The following is a 22,187-nucleotide window of genomic DNA, read 5'->3' as shown; positions in this document are numbered from 1 at the left end:
TTCCTTCCTTCCTTCCTTCCTTCCTTCCTTCCTTCCTTCCTTCCTTCTTTCTTTCTTTCTTTCTTTCTTTCTTTCTTTCTTTCTTTCTTTCTTTCTTTCTTTCTTTCTTTCTTTCTTTCTTTCTTTCTAGAAAGAGTTTCGCTGTGTAACCTTGGCTGCCCTGGAACTGGCTTTGTAGATGAGGCTGGCCTGGAACTCTTTGCCTCCAAAATGCCCAGCCAGTTACATTTACAAAAGAAAGCACCCTCTTTGAAGGTCTGGAAGTGAGAAAAGAGCATGTAGACAAGGCTAATGGTGGTGAGTACCAGAGGCTTGGGTTACCTGGATGCCCAGAATACCTCCTTAGCTAAAGCTCCCCTGTCTCTCCCCAGCCCACCCTCTCCTCCAGCCATGTTGATGGCGGAGGCAGAAGAGAACTCTCAGGCCAGTTCTCACAGGAAAGGAAAGCTCGACATGGGTTTTGCATGAAGGTTCTACCTTAAAGCTCATACATTCTCTTTACCATGTGCTAGGATATCACATTCAATACAGGACCAAAAAAAAAAAAAAAAGTAAAATACTTGAATGAGTTTGTAGCATAACATTAATCTTATTGAGAGTGTCTACTTTCCAAGTTGAAGTGATTCATTTATTATTCTAGTCCTGCTCTAGTCCTTTGTAATTGGTGTTAGTTATTATGCTTTTCTTTTTAATACAAAAAAGTATAAAAATAAAAACTTGAAAAGGCAAAAAAAAGTTTGAATAAGACTGCCTTTTGAATGTTTAATGTTCTTTTGTGTGTACATGTATTTCTGTGCTTTAATAGGTTTTCATGTAGTCTCATGTAGGTCTTGCGCTCCTCCTGATCCTCCTGCCTCTACCTCCCAAGTGCTGGGATTACAGCTGTGTACCACCATGCCCAGAGTGAAACTTCTAAACATGAATAGAAACAAATCTTAACAAGTACAGCTCAGTAGAGGTTTAGTTTAGTTGAACAAGAGTGCCTTTTTGCATTCAAAATGCTATCTCCACTGCTTTGAACAACTGCAAATTCAAATTAGCAGGATCGGAACTAAAGAGATTAAATCACATTTTTTCTTTATTATTATTATTATTTACGGTTTATTCACTTTGTATCCCAGTTTAGCCCCCTCCCTCATCTCCTTCCAGTTTTAACCTCCTTCCCTGAAACCTGGCATGACTAGAGTTCAAATAAATGGAACCACTAACAGTCTCTGCACATGGAATTTTCAAACATTTTAGAGTAACTAAAGGTTGTTCATCTTCTGTGTGCAAATGATACTTTAATCAAATTCAGATAGATTTGCACTCAACTTAGTCAGTAAAATGACTTGAAGAATTATATGTTAAAAACAGAAAAAAAATACACGTTGTTATGAACGATAACTCTAGAAGAAAAACTCCTTTAGTATAACATGAGACTTAAGTGTAAAGGATATTCACATACTTATAGTCTGTGGAGGAGTAATTTGAATATTTATCAAGCATGATTTACATGAGAATGCTGCAGTACAGTTCCCTTATGGTATTCTTCTGTGTCCCTCAGAGTGGGCTTCTTTAGATATATATTTGGAAACAAATTATGGTATGATCCAAAGTAGAAAAAAAAATATGGTACAGAAATGGAGGAGCTTGGAGACAGAAAAATGGCTGCAGGCTCAGTGGAAAGGAACTGGCATGTTGAATTTCCACACACTGAGATACTGAGCAGACTTGTTTAAATCTTTTTATTGTATGAATTATACATGGTTATTCTTGCTGAGATTCACTCCTAGGGATGGATACACACACACATATGTGTATATAAATACACACACACACATATATATATATACATATATAAAGCTTAATAAGCTGACAAATGGGGAAAATTCCATTCATTTCCTCAAATCACTGGTTTGTTTGTTTGTTTTATTTTTTCTGGTAATATACTTGGGTTACCTTAAACTTTGCAGAAAGAGGTGTATGAGAAAGCTTGATCTCATTTTTCACTTTCAGTGACTAACAAACCTGAGCTTGGAACTCTGAAAACAATAACAAAGGGTTTGAAGGTCCCCCTACAGAGGACCTGGAGGTTCCTTCACCTGCCTGGGCTAGGTGAGCTCATGCAGGTGTTTGCCTGGAGGAAAGCTCTGCTAATTAGGGAACAAAGCAGGCAGTGGAAACCAAATGGCAGGCATTTTCAGGTAAAACCCTGTTGAAGTGACAAATGTATGGAATGATTTGCACAATTTCAATAAGCAGGAGGTTTTGTCTCTTGATGAGAAGATGCCCTGCCTGATTCTAGCATGAAGAAGATATGCAAGTCAGGAGTCAATAGAGGCATACAGATGGCTGAGATGGCTGGATCAAAACGCAAAAAAAAAAAAAAAAAAAAAAAGAGCAACTTTGAAAATGAACACATTTGTCCTGGTAATTTAAAACAAAACAAAACAAAAATAAAACTGTCAAGATCAAGTTCATATTGACTCAGAATGTGCCTGTGACGCTTGTACCAGGTGGGGAGCCAATATTTTTCCAGAACTGAACAATGGCAGCTTCACCTCTTTCCCCTGCCATGGTCCCATCTTTTAATGATAGAAATTCTTAGCAGAGCACTCATCTGTCATCTAAATAATTTATTTACCAAGTACATGAAATATTTTCTGTACTGGCCTAAAGAGACAGAGCTCTTGCCCAAATGGTCTTCAGCACCTGGGCCTGGCTAAGCCCTTGGAAGCATGAGTTTACTTTTACTGCTGTGTAGTGAATGCACATAAAAGAGAATAGGTCTGTTGGTCAGTGCTGAAATACAGCCAAGTATAAAAGCACAGTGTTATGTTCATCTGAACTGCGACATATTCCTCAAATCTTGGTTCCTCTTTTCTCAGTATTTTCTTTTGGAATGCCAAGTTGATATAAAGGCAATGAAATTTCCTATCAGTAATTAAGAATTATACTGTAGAAAGTGGAGACATGTGTTTACAAATCAAAAGACCTGGACCCCCCTCTCTCTTTTTCCTTTTTCCTCTCTGTCTCTCTCCCTCTCCCTTCCCCCGTTCTAACACACACACACACACACACACACACACACACACACACACACACACTTGTATACTCTTAGGAAAGGTCTTTCAAGCAAATTTGTTCTTAAATAGAACTAACTGCACAGTTTTTAATCAAATCTTCCCACACATAGATAAGTAAATTGTTATCATAAACATCTTGAGATAATGAGTATTGAGTAGAAGAACGTAACAGGTATCAGCAATGACGATTCTCGTTTGAAGAGGTGAATCCTGGGCTGACAGAAACTAGACATGCTGAGAGGTTTCAGGACAGGAACAGAGGTTAAAGTGCTAAAGTTTCAAATGAGAACTGAGTATGGAGAATGGGAAATCAAGAACTATTGTTATAATCACATAATGCACAGTACCAAGTTTATGGTAGTTTGTACCCGTCTTCTATAGTTGGACTTCACGACTTTTCCTGTTGCTGTAATAAAATATTCTGACAAAAGCAACACAGAGAAGTAGGGGCTCATTTTGGTTTACTGAAGAAGGCGCAGTCAAGTGAGGAAAGTTAAGGGAGCAAGAACTTAAAGCGACTTGTCACATGACTTCCACAATCAGAAGACAACAGTGGATGCTTTCCCAGCTTACAGATTGTTTGCTTTCTCCATGAAATTAAGGATACCCTGGTGAGAAAACAGTCCTGCCCTCAGTAAATCTGAGCCTTCTCTAAGCAATTAACAAAGTCAAAACAATCGCCAACAAGTGTGTCAAGAGGAGTGTCACAGGTGATTCTTGATTCCATGAGGTTGACAGTACATCGTAAGGGCTGCCTGGCCAAGAACACTCTGATTTTATGAATCATCTGAGGTTCTGACTCTGTCTTTGACTTTCTCACAGACAGGCATCCTTCTGATTTATGCACTGTGTTTCATCTCTACATGTTTGAAACTCCAGAGAGTTGTAGCTATTGTTGGAGCATTGCGATGGGAATATGGAAAGGAGACAGAGAAATGAGTGTGGGCAAGTAGAGAAATCGCTCTGTGTTTCCACTGTTTTACAGGCTTCTTCATTTATTTCCTAGAGATTATTTACTAATCTGATTGTGCGCTTTGTAGCTGTCTGCATCCTGTTTTAGATAAGAGTGCGGTTCATGTGTTTCCTTTCATTTCTGATCCAGATTTGGTTATCTCAAGCATCTAAAAGTTTCTTCATACAAATGAAATGTACTGATGGAAAGCAGTAGGCCTCATTGGAGCTTTATAAATATAGATATATCTCTTTTGTAAATTCACATCTACAAGGACATCGAGCAAGCATACCTATCTTCCACATTACATATGAAGCTGTCAGAGTTGGCTCTGTGTAATGTATTGCATCTGAAGTTTGTATATTGCTAGATCCTACAGTTAAGAAATATAAAGTGAACATTTCATCTATTACTAAAATGTTATTTGAAAAAGCAGCCTGAAGAGAAACTGGAAGCACAGTATTTTAAAAGATACATCATCCAAAAGGCTCTATGCACATTCATTTTGAAAATATTTTAAACTCTAAATTTCTTTCGAATTAGCATGAAAAGTAAAGTAAGCACTAAATGAGCTCATTGAGTAGTCAAGGAAAGAAAGAACATAAGACACTGGAAGAAAAGATAGTGAGAAACAAAAGGACAAAATGGAGGGGAGGCGAGGGGAGATAGGTTTGATCCAAGCACATTATATGTATGTATGAATAGTAAATATTTTTCAAAAAATGAAAATGAATTTTTAATATTTATATAAGTAAGTGAGATTGCTTACAGTTAAATATGTTTGCAATAAATTCCAAGCCAGCAGTGTTGGTTGATCCTTCCTTTAACTACACAAAACTCAGGAACAATAATGTTCAGAGGCAATATTATGTCAAAGACAAGAAGCATAGCAGCCAGAGTTAAAAATCTGTTCAATGGTTCCTTAGGGCCACCAGACACCCTGGATTTTTCCATCTTTTCCTTTGATTTGCTCAAGATATTATAATCATCTGTACCTCCACATCATGGCTATATGATCAAAAAATGGGACAGAATTATTCTAATGCTTGGGTTTCTTATTCATCCAGCAATAATCTTTCCATACATGTCTGTCCATGTTATGCTGACCAAGAAGGGTCATCGTGACCATTCTCATTGACTAGATAATTTGGATATTTAAGAAATACAAGGTTGTCTTCCTAGCTAAGGCTACTGTTCTCTCACTAGGTGACGGAGAGATGGCTGTAGGCAGGAACTAACTGCATTCACCAAAATGGCCTCACCAAAGTTGTCATATGGCAACAGAAGATACTTTATGTTATTCCTGTCTAAAATCTTGCCATTGTTTAATCCATTTATATGGATGATTCATTCATGTAGTACATATTTCTGTGATATGGCGAGTAAATAAAAGTATTACATAACAATACTAAAGAGAAAAAAAATGTTAAACTAATTTTTTCCAACTCATTTGAAAAACCTCTTGAACATATAAAAGTTATCCATCTATTTATTCATTCACATATGGCTTACTTAATTAATAGTAATTGAAAAATCAAGATGTACCACAAACTGCCTTACTGGCTTTGTGGATCCAGTGATAAGAGAAAGACCCAGGCAATTCTTTGGCACCGTGGCTCATAAAATCTAAAGCAGACAGGCCCATATGTAGGAATGATTATACCAAGTGCAGCGCCAGCAAGATGTCTGGGCAGGTACGGGTACTTGCTACCAAGCCTGAGCACCCAAATTCAATGCCTATGTCTTGTCAAAAAGCATAAAATATAAACTAGTGCTGATATTATAGATACATGCGGCAAAAAAGCTGAATTAGAATGTTGGGCATCTAGAGAAAACATCTGTGAGCATGATTTGAAAGTTCAGGTGCCTTAGGGTGATATCCCTAAGTCAGCTCAGCAGGTACCGCCTCTGACATAATCTGATTGGCCTGCTCTTTGATCTCCTCCCCCTGAGGGGGGCGCAGCCTTACCAGGCCACAGAAGATGACAATGCAGCCACTCCTGATGAGATCGGATAGACTAAAATCAGAAGGAAGGAGAGGGGGACCTCCCCTATCAGTGGACTTGGGGAGGGGCATGCAGTGAAGAAGGGAGAGGGAAGGTGGGATTAGGAGGGGAGGAGGGATGGGTTTATGGGAGAATACAAAGTGAATAAAATATAATTAATAAAAGTTAAAAAAAAAGAAGATTAATAAAAAAAGAGTAAAAGAACTTTGATATACTGCTGGATAGTCTTTCTTTGGGCAGAATGCAGGGAATCCTATGAAAGAAGGGGGAGATAGTAAGACCTGGAGAGAACAGGAGTTCCACAAGGAGAGCAACAGAACCAAAATATCTGGGCCCAGGGGTCTTTTCTGACACTGATACTCCAACCAAGGACCATTTATGGATATAACCTAGAACCCTTGCTCAGACATAGCCTATGGTAGCTCAGTATCCAAGTGGGTTCTCTAGTAATGGAGAATTGGGTCTGTCTCTGGCATGAACTCAGTGGCTGGTTCTTTGACCACACCCCCTGAGGGGGAACAGCCTTACCAGGCCACAGAGGAAGACAACACATCTAGTCCTGATGAGACCTGATAAACTAGGGTCAGATGGAAGGGGAGGAGGACCTCCTCTATCAGTGGACTTGGAGAGGGGCATGGGAGGAGATGAGGGAGGGAGGGTGGGATTGGGAGGGAATGAGGAAGGGGGCTACAGTTGGGATACAAAGAGAATAAACTGTAATTAATATAAAAAATAAAAATTAAATTTAAAAAAAGAGTAAAAGAACTAACTTATTCCAAATGGGTTGCTTAGTAAGGGGACCAGGGACCATCTCTGACTTGAACTCAGTGGCTGGCTCTTTGATCACCTCCCCCTGAGGGAGGAGAAGCCTTACCAGGCCACAGAGGAAGACAATGCAGCCAGTCCTGATGAGACCTGATAGGCTAGGGTCAGAGAGAAGGGGAGGAGGACCTCCCCTATCAGTGGACTAGGGGAGGGGCATAGGAGGAGAAGAGAGAGGGAGGATGGGATTGGGAGGGGGCTACAGCTGGGATACAAAATGAATAAATTGTAATTAACAGAACAAATAGATTTTAAATTTATTCTCTTGTTACTGTTATTTTTTTCTTGTGTTTGAGAAAAATGTGTGTGTGAGTGTGTGTGTGTGTGTGTGCGCACAAGTAACATCAAAACCAGCAAAATTTTATGTGTCAATATTCGCTACAAATTTCTGTGAAATCTGGCAAGGTTGAGGTTTTCTATTATGCAGCTGCCCACTCCTGTCTCCCAGGGGGTTACCATGACTCACTCTGAACTTATTTGTCCTTGGGAATATTGTTTTCCCTGATCCCTTTTTCTTTGACTCTCTTTGATCTACTTTAATAAATTTAATATCCTTGATTGTTTTTTATCTGCAGATATTCATGGCATCTATTTGCGGTGATAGGGCTTGTCCCCGGTCTGCCTCCTTATTTTATTTATTTATTTTTTTTACACCATCTGGAGCAAAATAAGAGGTTATAGCATGTGAACAGCAGACAGTGAGGAGGTACCTGGTGCTGCGGCAAGAATTTAGGTTTTTAATCCTTAAGAGTCCTAAGGCAGGATTTTAGACTTCGTTTTTTTTTCCTTGATTAATATTTAAAAATGAATATCTTTGCAATATTTAATTTAATTTTTAATGAAATCTGAAATTGTTTTCATGTCTTTCATGAACTAAGAGTCTACCACACCTAGTTTGACATGAAATTTATTTTGTGCAGATATAATTAACTAGTACTGGCAAGGTATTTTTGGTAACAGAAAGATCTTGACTTTCTACGTGGAGGAAAGTCTACTGAGCTTCACTTAGAAATGAGTTCGCTCAACTTAAAAAAAAAAAGAATGTACTACATGTGTCTATCCATTGTTGTGCATTCTTCAAACATGAGGTTGATGGCACTGTTATTTCTTAGGAGAGAGCCTCTCAGCAACAAGGTCAACCCGACTGTCGCACAAGCCTCAGGGACACATCCATCTCCACCTTCATGTCCAAGATATTATAAACAAGTACATGCATCAAATCCAGGTCTTCATGCTTGTACAGTAAACACTTTAAAACAACTGAGCTACCTTAGCAGGCTAACTGGAAGCTTTTTAGTTTGGGTTTTAAATTAATTACAAGTTGGTGGGAGGGGGAGGGGGTCACAGTTTCATAATTGCCTCTTCAGAGGACCTGATAACGGGACCCAAATAGATGAATATTTAAGAATACTCTTGAAGTGGGTGATGATTTAGTAACATTTCAGTTCACGTGGTTAGCACATGGCTCTTCAGACTAATGGTCTCTCACATCTATAATCTAGTTTGCTTTGACAGAACAGACATTCATGTATGCTATTAGGCAAGGAGTCAAAATTGAAATAATTTGCAGGCATCGTTCAACTAAAAATTAACTTGTGAAATGAGGGAGATGCAAACTTCTGAATTTGGCTGGAATATATTATTTTAGTTTTTCTTTTAGTTCCTCCATGGAAGTAGAAATGTCATCCCCTCCACATCATTTCCACCACAGAAATAATCATTTATAAAAGAACAAAGTTTTTCTTGTTGTTGTTGTTCATAAACCAGGATTTCCCTATCTTTAGATATCCATGAATGTCCCTTTCAATACTTCATCACAAATTAAGGAGCCCCCTCCTTGTCTGCTGACGTGCATATTGAATTAGGAAACAACCTTTTGCTAGATGTTAACACATACCAGCCTCCTTATTCTAATGCAACCCAGTCAGTGCTGAGATAATCAACAACATTCTCAGATCTGAGCCTATGTAGGCTAGGATTTTTATATACTTGTCTGCATGCAAATACGTTTAAATCCATTATTCCTTATTGGAATAACCAAGTCTTCAGAAATGAAGTAAGGAATGAGGAAGGAGGAGAAAGAACCAGTTGAAGGAGGTGTGGGGGAGGATGAGAAGAGACAGAGAGGGAGGAAAGAATGCAGAAGAGAAAATGGAAAGGAAGGAATGGAGGGAGAAGGGGAAGGAGGGAGAACAGGCAGGATTGAGGAAAGAGAGAGGAAAGAAGGGAAAGAGAGAGAAAGGCAGGAAGGCAGGATCTCTGGGAAGCACAACACACTGGAAAGACAGCACAAATTTGTTTTAGATATGGGCAGACTCAACACTAAAATGAAAATGGCGTGCTACAGACATGCAACGTGAGACCTGCCTATGAGCTATATATGATAACAGAGAGGTCACTCGACAAAGAACAGGGAACCCCAAAGGAATTATGTAAGAAGAAAATGAGCTGATCAGAACAGGTGTAATAGAACTGCTACTTTGTAAGACTTTGGAAAAGAATCTTGACAATGTAGTAAGTTACATGTCTTTTTTTTTTAATTTTATTTTTCTTTTTAGTTACATTTTGTTAGCTCTGTGTCCCAGCTGTATCCCACTCCCTCATTCCCTCCCCAACCCCACACTCCCTCCCTGGTCTCCTCCCTGCCCCTTTCCAAGTCCACTGATAGGGGAGGACCTCCTCCCCTTTCATTTGACCCTGTTTTATCAGGTATCTTCAGGGCTGGCTGCAAAGTCCTCCTCTGTGGCCTAACAGACTGCTCCTCCCCGGGGGAGGGGGGGTCAAACAGCCTGCCCTTGAGATCCTGTTAGAAATAGTCCATGTTCTCCTTACTTTGGAAAACTACTTGATTACTGAGCTACCACGGGCCACATCCGAGCAGAAGTTCTAGGTTATATCCATAGATGGTCCTTGGTTGAGTGTCAGTCTCAGAAAAGACCCTGTGCCTGGATATATTTGGTCCTTGTAGAGCTCCTATCCTTTCCATATCATACTAACTTCCCTTCTTTCATATGATTCCCTGCACTCTGTCTCTTTACAGAGAGTCCAGTGGTGTTTCTTTCTCACTTTCTGTCTCTCTGTCACTCTCTTTCTCTCTGTTTCACTTTCTAAATTTATTATCAAGTGCATATCTTTTTACTCTAAAATTTTGCAAAATTTTCTGAATCTCAAGGTTTTTTTTTTTTTAAATTTTTATTTACTTAAATTATTTACCCCAAGAATGACTTACACTTTGAAATACTGCTTCATTGCTTCTGGAGTCTGATTATACCCCTTCAACTCTACACTCACCAGTACATAAGACAAAAACCTCTGCTAATAATAATAATTTCCATTTCGAGTGCATTATTATTATTCCATTATTATTATTATTTATTACTATTATTATTATTATTATTATTATTATTATACCTCTTGGACCACACTAAATGTATATGATCATAAAGAAGAGCAAAGATGCACAGTGTTGCTTAAACTCAGTACCTGCTATTTATAAAGGGAAGAAATTATGAACTAAGTGAAATTATGAGCATGTTTATTTGCACAAATATGTCTGTGAAACCCAGGGACATGGGGAGATAGCTAGTTAATTAAATAAATAATTAAAGAAGTTCTTCAAGATATCTCTGTTAATGGTATTTTTTATTTTTTTACAGTTTTTAATTTTTTAAAAAATATTAGTTCATTTACTTTACATCCTAAAGGTGCCTCCTCCCTCCTCTACTCTCAGTCACCCCTTTCCCTTTTCTCTTTCTCTCCAGAAAGGGGTTACCCCTCGCCCTGTATCAACCCTCCCAAGCACACTAAGTCACATCAGGACTGAACATATCCTCTTCTCCTGAGGCCAGGCAAGGCAGAACTACCAGGGCGTAATGATCCAAAGGAGAATCCACGATAGAAACAGCCCTGCCCCACTGCGCTGGCCAGGCAACCCTCAGCCCCAGGGGCCTAAGTCCAGACCATGCATGGCCCTTAGCTGATGTCTCATTCTCTCCAAGCCCCCATGGGACTGGGTTAGTTGTCTCTGTTGTTCTTCCTGTGGGTATCCTTCCCCTCCAGGTCCTTTCATCTTTCCCCAACACGTGCATGCCACCCCCAGAGCTCCGTCTCATGCCAGGATCTGTCTCAATCCCGAGTTGGGTGAAGCTTCCCAGAGGATAGTCATGTTAGGCTTCTGTATGCAAGCATCATTAATCGTGTCAGGGGCTAGGTCTCTACCATGGGGTGGGTCTCGGGTTGGGCCAGTTATTGGCAAAGTCCCATGGGGCTTACAGAGAATGAGATGTCAACTAATGAGTATTACCTCAATCTTTGTTCCCTCAATATTCCTGTACATCCTGTAGACAGGGTAGTTTTTGGATCAAAGGTTTTGTCAGTGGGTTGTTGTTTCTATCCCTCTCCTAGTCCTGCCTGGCTATGAGATGGTCCCTTCAAGCTTGATGTTCTCCCATTAGGAGTTTCAGCTAGAGTCATACCCATATCCTCCCAGGAAACTACCCTGTCTCAGGCCTCCAGCTTGAAAAAGAGATGTCCCTCTCAGTTTTCCTTCTTGTTTCCAGCCAGCCCTTTCACCTCCTACCCCTGTTCTCCCCCCATTGGTTCCCCACCTTTACTTCCCTCACCATTCCATCTCCTGCCCAGTTTCTTCTCTTCATCCACTTCTGCTGTCTATTCTATTTCTCTTCTGAATGACATCTGGCACCCTCCCTGAGCCCTCCTTGTTACTTAGCTTCTTTGGGTCTGTGGATTGTATTATGGTTATCCTATCCCATCCCATCCCATCCCATCCCATCCCATCCCATCCCATCCCATCCCATCCCATCCCATCCCATCCCATCCTATCCCATCCTATCCTATCATCCTGTTTTTGAAGTTCTAGCTAGAACTAGAGTTCTATATTGTAGAGATATGATGAGATTGGCCAGCCTTCTTTTGTCCCTTTTATGAGGAATGTTTTAAGTTTCTCTCCATTTAACTTGATGGTAGCTATTGAATTACTGTGTATTGCCTTTATTGTGTTTAGGTATGTACTTTGTATCCTGATCTCTCTAAGACTTTAAACATAAGGTTGTTGTATTTTGTCAAAGGCCTTTTCAGCATCTAATGATATCATCATATGTTTTCGTTTTCTTTCAGTTTGCTTATATAGTGGATTAAGTTGATGGATTTTCATGTGTTGAACCATCCCTGCATACCTGGGATGAAACCTACTTGATCAGGGTGGATGATATTTTTTATGTGTTCTTGGATTTGGTTTGCAATTATTTTACTGAGTATTTTTCCATCAATTTTTATAAGGTATATTAGTCTCGAATTCTCTTTCTTTGATGAGTCTTTGTAAGGTTTATGTAACAGTGACTGTGTCCTCATAGAATGAGTTTGGTGATGTTCATTCTGTTTCTATTTTGTGAAATAGTTTAAAGAGTATTGGTATTAGTTTAGTTCTTCTTTGAAAGTCTGATAGAATTCTGTTTAAAACCATCTAGTCCAAGGATCTTTTTTGTTGAGAGGCTTTTGATGATTGTTTCTATTTCCTTAGATGTTATAGGATTATTTAAATTGTTAACCTGATATTTATTTAATGTTTAAGAGGTATCTATCAGGAAAATCATCCATTTCAATTATATTTTCCAATTTTGTGGTGTACAGGTTTTTTTTTATTACAGTCTAATGTTTCTCTGAATTTCCTCTGTGTCTGTTGATATATTCCCCTTTTCATTTCTGATTTTATTAATTTGACTACTCCCCCTCTGTGTTTTAGTTAGTTAGTCTATCTTGTTGATTTTCTCAAAAACAAAACAAAACAAAAAACACCCAACTCTGGGTTTTGTTGATTATCTGTATCAATCACTTTGTTTCTAGGTTATTGATTTCAGCCCTGAGTTTGATTATTTCCTGCTGTCAACTCCTCTTGGGTGTATTTGCTTCTTTTTTTCTAGAGCTTTCAGATGAGTTACTAAGTTGCTAGAATGAGCTCTCTCCACTTTCTTTATGAAGGAACTTAGTGCTGTGAACTTTCCTGATAGCACAACTTTCACTGTGTCACACAAGTTGGGGTATGCTGTCCCTTCATTTTCTTTGAATTCTAGAAAGTCTTTAATTTCTTTCTCTATTTCCTCCCTGACCCAGTGTGCATTAAGTAGAGTTTGTTCAGTTTCTATGAGTTTGTAGGCATTCTATTATTTCTGTTGTTGTTAAAGTCTAGCTTTAATCCATGGTGGTCTGATAGAATACATGGTGTTATTTCAATTTCCTTGTATTTGTTGAGTCTTGCTTTTTTGTCCAAGTACGTAGTCAATTTTGGAGAAGGTTTCATGAGGTGCTGAGAAAAAGATATCTTCTTTTGTGTTTGGATGAATTTTTCTGTAGTTACCTGTGAGGTCCAGTTGACTCACAACACCAGTTAGTTTCGTTATTTCTCTGTTTAGTTTACATCTCAATGATCTGCCAATTGGTGAGACAGATATACTGAAGTCTCCTACTATAATTTTGTGGGAATCAATGTGTGATTTAAGATTTAGTAATGTTTATTTTATAAATGTGAGTTCCTTTGCATTTGGCACATATATGTTCAGAATTGAAATGTCACCTTGGTCAGTTTTTCCTTTGATGAGCATGAAGTGCCTTTTCCATCTCTTTTGATTGATTTTGGTTGAAAGTCTATTTTATTAGATATTATAATAGCTACTCTAGCTTGTTTCTTGTGTCTGTGTGTTTGGAAAACCTTATGCTAGCCCTTTATTCTGAAGTAATAGCTATTATTATTGCTGCGGTATGTTTCTTGTATGCAACAGAATGGTGAGTCCTGTATCCATTCTGCTTGCTTGTGTCTTGTTATTGACAAGCTGAGGCTATTGAAAGATATTAATGACCATGTTACTTCCTGCTATTTTGATGTTGGTGGTGTTAGAGTATGGTGATTTTTGTTTTGCAGCTGTGGGGTTAATTGTTTCCTGTGTAGTTGGCCTCCTTGGGTTGGAGTTTTCCTTCAAATAACTTTTGCAGGGTAGACCTAACCACTGTTGCTGGCAGGCTATGGCAGGCTAGTAGAAAGGCGGAGGAGGAACTCTTATTTGCTGTTTCCTGATCTGCTCCAGTCTTAGGGGCCACAGACTGTGGTAGGTCCCTGAAAATGTCCCAGGTTGGGAAACTGGGGTGTGGGATGTAATATTAATGTTATTTTTACAAGCATGATTTATTTCTCAGTTTCTTTCTTAACCCCGCTATCACACCAATAATTGGGGCTCTCTTATATTTGTTTAAATAATAAGTTTCATAGCACAATAACTAAGCAGTTATTAATCTACTCATAACCCTCTAAGCTATTTCAGCTTCCTCCCTGTGTGTACATTATAGCTTTTCTTGCTGAGCTCTCCCTCTTGGTCCCTCCTTGCCATCTGCTTCTGGCTGAATCCCCTACTTTCTCCTCTATCTCCTCCTTACCTAGCTGGCAGGAAGTCCAGCCCTATTTTCTTCCCTGCTCATGGATTGGCTATAAGCTGTTTTATTGGCATATCAGAGGACAATTAAGGAGTATTTAAACAACATTGAACCAGGAGACTATCAGAACAAGGACTACAACCAGGTTATGGGGCGGGGTGGTGGTGAGGAACAGAAATCAACATTTGAATTACATAATAACCTTATGCCTACATATCACTTTATGGACCCTGGAGAGAACAGAACATCAAGTAAGGAAGAACATAAAGAAAGCATGAAGACTGAATGCTCAGGAGCACATATGAGGAATATTTGGTGTTAGAGAGATAAAGATTTGCTGAGAAAACTACCAAAGGGTCTAAACCTCCATTCATGGCCCATGTGAAAATATAACATCATCTTTCCCTTCTTTCAGGGATTTCATAAAACTGCCATACTGACAATTGTGAACAGAGAAGGCCTCGATGCTTTAGTGTTGTTAAAACCTAAAGACAACAACTTCTGCCAAGAGTAATTCCCATTTAAAGGGTTTGTTTGGTTTTGTTTATTATTATTATCATTATACCTCTTGGACCACATTAAATGCATATGATCATCAAGAAGAGCAAAGATCCATACTAGTACTCAAATTTGGTACCTGCTATTTATAAAGAGCAGAAATTATTTCTGAGAGGGAAAGAAAAAAAAAATTGTCACTGAAACCAGACAGAAGATTCAATATGACTGCAAATGTTGCTCTCCTTCCTACCAGGCCAGCCTGATGTATTCATGGTAACAAGCTGAACACATAAGTTAGAGTATCCAATGTCCAAACTCTAGACGAAAACCTAGAGGAGTACCTTATTGAATGATTCTCCTTTTCTGTGACTTCTCAACAACCCTTCAGTTATGGAGGGAAGAGATTCCACATTCTGGTTCTCAGGAACCTTCACTAAGCCAGGGGTTAACCATAGAATTAGTCTCTTTTAACCGTTACACTCTACCGTCCCTTTTCTCTTTATTCCCTATCTTTCCATGATCAGTAAGACAAAGGTGTGCTGTATCATTACCAGAATAACGAAATATCTGGCATCATTTCTGAAAAATAAAATATTTTGCCATAGAAATAAGAAAATGTGACTATTTTGAAGCAAAGTAGAGGGCGTGCAGGCGAGTGAGAGTTGAGAAGAGCTCCTTGTCCCTTTGCCAGTTCCATCCTGATATCTGCCCCATTTGTACCTGCAACTGTATCGATATTGCCTTGGTTACTCTATCTGTCTCTTCATCTTTGAAGTTTCATCCACAACAAGTTACTTTATCGGATGAACTTAAATTTCAAACCTCTAAACCTGTTACAAAATCAAATTAAAGTAAAGATAATTTTGTCCTGGAAATGAGTGTCATCTGTAATTGCAACACAGATAGGGGGAGAGACACCCTAATTTTGAGCCCTTTGTTATGAATTCAATATCTTCTCTATGAAATCAGAATGCCAGTCTTGCGTTCCGTGGAACCAAATAAAAATAAATGTATCCTGCAGTTAAACAGGATATGACACTGACTCAATAAAGCATTGGAGTGTGAAAAAAAATCACTGGAAAGGAAAGAAGGATGAAAGTAATATTGGCTAACATTTTCTTGTTATTAGTGTTCTTTTTAATATAAAACATTTTTGCCACCTTATATTTGTTCAACATCTCATGACCAGTAAAATATAAAAGTATCCTGCATTAGAAACTCACATAGTATGCTTTAAATGTTCACTTTGAATTTGTTTATAGACTTCACTCTATTATGGATTATTTGCCTAAGTATATAATTTGATATTGATTGCCTTAAAAAGATAAAGAAGAAGACACATTAAATCAAATAACATTGCTTTAGCTGTGCCTTGCTATGAAAGCACAGGCTGGGGTATTTTTCAATAAATTCTAAATTTTTATGTAGAATTCAATACCATGATGCTAATTTATTTTATGTTTATTAATACTTAAAAACAAAGAAAATAATTTTTGTCACTGTGTTAAATTTCAGTACTGAAAAAATATTTTAGTTTTTAATTTTAAAATAAATTGTTTCGCTACATGGTTTAATATTTTCATTTTGTAGCTTCATTATTCATAGATACATTATTTGTAACTTTTATGTTATTTATTCCTAGAAAAATTTTAATATGTAAGTTCACACAGATAAATTGCAGCAGGGCATGACGGCACACGCCTTTTGTCACAGCACACAGGGAGGCAGAGACAGGCAGAGCTCTGTGAGTTCAAAGACAGCTTGGTCTACAAAGTGAGTGCAGGAGAGCCAAGGCTACATAAAGAAACCCTGTTTCAAAGGAAAAAAAAAAGACTGAATTGAACATCTTTGCAGAGAGCCCACTTCTAAAAGCTTATATATTCATTCTAGCAATGCTCTGTCTTCGTTAAGACAAACATTGGGACACAGGTTTACAAATCACTGCTTTCTGTGAAGGATAGGTTTGAAGATGTATCAAAATAACTTAGAAACCAACAGCATTTATAGCATCAGGGAATTCCACACTACTTTTACCACTTTCCCAAACCTAGTAAGTATTTCCAGAGCAAACAAGAAAACTGACAGTTTGTAAAACTTTGCATCAACGTGTAGATTATTTAAATGTTTGGTGTCTCTGTGTGAAAAGAGGTACCGCCTGCAGCACGTGAAGGAAAGTGTGAAGCTTCGGTCAGCGGGTTCATCCGAAACAGGAGGACTGGGCACAGAAGGCACAGCTTGAGAGTCACGGATTTTTACTTACTAACTGGAAAGGCCTTAGAAACTCTCCCTCACTGTAAACCTTCACAACCTAGGTGTTTTCTCTGGAATGATGTAATATTAGTGACCGTCATAGGACTCACATGGGTAGGAAATATAACAGCAGATAGAATTAATTTCTACTAAGATCATTATTCATACCAATTAAGGTCTTGGCTTTGTTGTATTACTCACAACTAGGAGGAAACAAAATTTTGTATTATTTAAAAAAATGGTAAAACCATACATACCTGCATTTAATTTTTAAAGGCTGATTAAAAACATTTATCCAAAAGTCATGTTATTCCAAATATGGGATGGAAAGATTAAGATTGCAAACGTCTCTTCAATGAAGGCTAAACCATTGTTTTAGTTAATAACTTGACTTAAATTACAAAAACTTCATTCTGAAAAAATGTGGTATAGATTTTTGCATTTGGAGTAAGTTAAGTTATTTTGAGGATTTGGGGCAATGAAACTATGAAGTATGTGCAATCCCTTTGCATTATAGATACATATTACAAAAACAATAGTTAAATTAAGTTAGGCAAATCAGAAATAAAAGTATTACCTTAGATAAAAATACATTTTTTTCTATACAAAGGAAGAATTGAGACATAAATACAAGAGCTGAACTAACTGGGCATAAGCTAAAAACTCAGAATCAAACAAAATATTTTAATATTGTATACAATTCTTTCAGATTAACTGACTGTAACATGAATGGGTTTACCTAGCTGCTACCATAAGCACATGCAAAAAACAAATGTCAGTGAAAAATAATAAACTTATGAAAAATATTTCATTGACTGTGTAAATAAATAATCAGGGTATCATTATCAATAGTAGATTTTGTATAGTTTATTTCATAAAATTATATGCAATATAACCTAGTAATGCCAATGTATAATATACCATTGATATACAGTAATATCACTATTGAAATATAAAATTTTCAAGAGATATGTTATTTTAACAGTACTAAAGATTAGAGAAAAATATCCTTGAAATGTAAACTACAAGATCAAATTCCTTTCGTAATCATGAAACAAAACCTGTTATAGTCTTAAAAGAAAAACTACCTTCAGACTTTGGTTTTAACATGGATTAATTCAGCTCAGGAAATTGAAACAGGCTATCAGACCCAAGCATGTTGACTTTAATAGGCGAGTGCCGAGAAGGATGTAGGTCTCCCGAATTTGCTAACTAAACGTTGCTGCAAATATTCCCACAGGCAGAGGCTCAAGTACACAATAAGGACATTTGCTGAAACATGTTTGTAGCAGCTTTATTTGTAATAGCCAGAATCAGGAAACAGCCCAGATGCCCCTCAACTGAAGAATGGATGCAGAAATTGTGGTACAACTACACAATGGGGTATTACTCTGCAATGAAAAATAAGGAAATCATGAAATTTGCAGGTAAGTGGTGTGACCTGGAAAGGATCATCCTGAGTGAGCTGTCCCAGAAGCAGAAGGACACACACGATATATACTCACTCATGTAGACGTATAATATAGGATAAACCTACTAAAATCTGTACATGTAGAGAAACTGATCTAGAGGAAGGACTCTTCCTAGAATGCTCAATCCGCATCCCAAAGGGCAAAGAGGATGGACATCAGAAGAAGAAGGAAGAAAACAGCCTAGGGGCCTGCCAGGGAGGGCCTCTCTCTGCCTTGCAAACTGTCGGGGTGGATGCTGAGACTTATGGCCGATGGTCGGGCAGAGTGCATGGAATCTTATGTAAGAAGTGGAAAATAGTTGGATCTGGAGAGGATGGGAACCCCACAAGGAGAGCAACAGAACCAGAAAATTTGAACACAGGGGTCTTCCCAGAGACTCATACCCCAACCAAGTACCAGGCATGGAGATGGCCTAGGGCCCCTGCGCAGATGTGGTCCATGGCAGTGTAGTGTCCAAGTGGGTTACATAGTAATGGGAAGAGGACTGCTTCTGGCATAGTCTGGTTGGCCTGCTCTTCAATCACATCCCCCTGAGGGGAGGGCAGTCTTACCGGGCCACAGAGGATGACAATGCAGCCACTCCTGATATGATCTGGTGGACTGGGATCGGAGGGAAGAGGAGGAGGGCCTTCCCTATTGGTGGACTTGGGGAGGGGCATGCGTGAGGGGGAAGGGAGGGTGGGAATGGGAGGGGAGACGGGAGGGGCTTATGGGGGGCTGTAGGGTGGATAAAGTGTAATTAATAAAAATAAAAAAGAAAATAAAAAGAAAGTTCTCAGTACAATTACTCTCTGAAAAAAATGCCTACCATGTGCAGAAAACCATAGTTGCTATGTATTCATGCCTATGTCAGCCATAACTTAACCAAAAGATCTCTTTACATTTTTTAAAATATTTTTAATATTTATTGATTTATTATTTATTACAGTTTATTCACTTTGCATCCCAGCTGTAGCCTTCTCCCTTGTCTCCTCCCAGTCTCACCTTTTTCTCCCTCTTTTCCCTCTATGCCCCTCTCCTAGTCCACTGATAAGGGAGGTTCTCATCCCCTTCTATCTGACCCTAGCCTTTCAGGTCTCATCAAGATTGGCTTCATCCTCTTACTCTGTGGCCTGGCAATGCTGTAACACCCAGGGAGAGGTGACCAAACAGCTGGCCACTGAGTTCATGTCAGACACAGTCCCTGATCCCCTTACTAAGGAACCTTCTTGGAGACTGAATTGCCAATGGGCTACATCTGAGCAGGAGGTCTAGGTCCTCTCCATGCATTGTCCTTGGTTGATTTATCTGTCTCTGTAGAACCCCCTGGGCCCAAGTTTTTGGCTCTGTTACTCTCCCTGTGTAGCTCCTGTCCCCTCCAGGTCTTTCTATCTTCCCCTTCTTCCATAAGGTTCCCTTCACTCTGCCCATAGTTTGGCTATGGGTCTCAGCATCTGCTTTGATACCCTGCTGGGTAGAGTATTTCAGAGGCTCCCTGTGGAAGGCTCCTGTTCTGTTCCCTGTCTTCTTCCACTTCTGATGTCTATCCTATTTGCCCTTCTGAATGAAGATTAACAGTCTCCCTATGGTCCTCTTTGTTGTTTAGCTTCTTTAGGACTATAGATTTTAGTATGTTTAGTCTATATTATATAGCTAATATGTACTTAGGAGTGAGTATATACTATGTGTGTCTTTCTGCTTCTGGATTACCTCACTCAGGATGATCTTTCTTAGTTCTGTCCATTCGCCTGCAAATTTCATGATTTCCTTGTTTTTAATGCTGAGTAGTATTTCACTGTGTAAGCATACCACAATTTCTCTATCCATTCCTCAGTTGAGGGACTTTTAGGTTTTAACATTTCTTTTTATTTTACGAGAATAGGTGTTCTGCCTACTTGTGTGTCTATACACTATGTTTGTGTTTCGCTAAGCCTGGAGTTATAGCCAGTTGTGAGCTTTCATGTGGGTGCTGGGAGTTGAACCTAGGTTCTCTAGAACAGCAACTAATGCACTTAACCACTGAGCCTTGACTTCAGCCCCAGAAGATCACTTTTTGGGGGACTCTTCTTCTCCAGTTCTTACAAATTTTGCATCCCCAAGGAGCCAAAAATCATCTACTTATCAATCCATATCACTAAGTAGGTCTAAAGTAAATCTTAAGTATGACAATGCACTATCAGAACTCAGGAAAGTATATATGTAAGTAAAGAACACTGGCTGAATTTATTTTCATTGCTTTAAAATTAAGATTTATCCAAAGTACACCACAAATAAACTCATAGGCTCTGTGAGCCTTTTTTTCATGCTCTTCTAGTGGGGAATATTCCCTGTGATAGAAAGTCAGGTCTTATCATGCTTCTGTGATCATTCACTTGAAATTGAAGATGGGGAAGTAAGTATTGGAGTCATACATAGATAACCAGATCCGATGGGCTTTGAATATACATTGCAAGAAAAGGCCAAAGACTAAGTAACTGTAAGAAAGAGTTTCCATTTCCAAAGAGACTCTGAAATAGCAAGAAAGGTGTAAAGGATAATCACTCTGCCTACATCTCTCCATTATCAATTTGTATTAGAAAGGGAAGAAGTTAGTTCTTCTTTTTAACATTTCTCTATTACAATTTATTCACTCTGTATTCTAGCTGTAGACCCCTCCTCATTCCCTCCCATGTTCTCTCCCAGTCCACTGATAAGGGAGGACCTCTTCCCCTTCCCTTGGCCCTAGCCTATCAAGTCTGATCAGGACTGGCTGCATTGTCTTCCTCTGTGGCCTGGTAAGGCTGCAACCCCCACCTTCCCACCTTCCCAGGGGGAGGTGATCAAAGAGAAGGGCACTGAGTTCATGTCAGAGACAGTCCCTGTTCCCCTTACTAGGGGACCCACTTGGAAGAATTTAGTTCTTTTATTCTTACAGCAACCTGCTCACATGACTTAAGGATATCACCCTAAGACACCTGAAGTTTCAAATGATGCCCAAAGATTCAATTTTCTCTAGATGCCCAACATTCTAATTCATCCTTTTTAATTGAGTTATTCCATGAAGAAGTCATTCAGTGTTTTTTATAGAAGTATCTTTTCCCTTATCAATATAATTTGATTTGATTGTCACTGGATTGTTTTTAATTAAAAGTTTCTATAGTAAATTTCAGTACTAGTTACCTACTGATATGACTACTCATCCTTTTTTTCATACACGATTGTTTTTATAGTCATACTGATTTTCACTGGAGTGTAAAAAACAGTTTAAAAACTTGAGTTTAATACTTGAGTAGTTAACCTCTAAGGGTTTAAATAGTGAGAACTCAAAGATTTGTCTCAGGTAAAATTGAATCAGAAGTTAATCTTCATTATGACAGCTCACATATTTCTAGAGAAAAAAAATCTAAAGTTTGGAATTTTTAAAGATCAAACCATATGGATGGATTCTGCCTCTTTTATAGATTTCCACAAGTGAGATTGGCATTTTATACTTTTTTTTCATATCAACAAACATATTTTGAAAAATTCAAGAGGGAAAGGAAGCATCAAAATAAAATTATAAGCAATAGTAATTTTGGAGAAAAAGAAAGAGATATGTATCTTTGAATGGGCAACATTTAAAATATCAAATTTTCTTTTTAAACAAACAATGTTCTTGTCACTATTGTGTATGATTGTCAGCCTACTTACATTGAGTTTTACATTATAAAAGCGTAAGTTA

Source organism: Psammomys obesus, unplaced genomic scaffold (genome assembly GCF_907164565.1).
Source record: "Psammomys obesus unplaced genomic scaffold, mPsaObe1.curated_primary_1811, whole genome shotgun sequence".
Taxonomy (NCBI): Eukaryota; Metazoa; Chordata; class Mammalia; order Rodentia; family Muridae; genus Psammomys; species Psammomys obesus.
The sequence above is the reverse complement of the archived record's forward strand: the minus strand, read 5'-3'. Positions refer to the sequence as shown.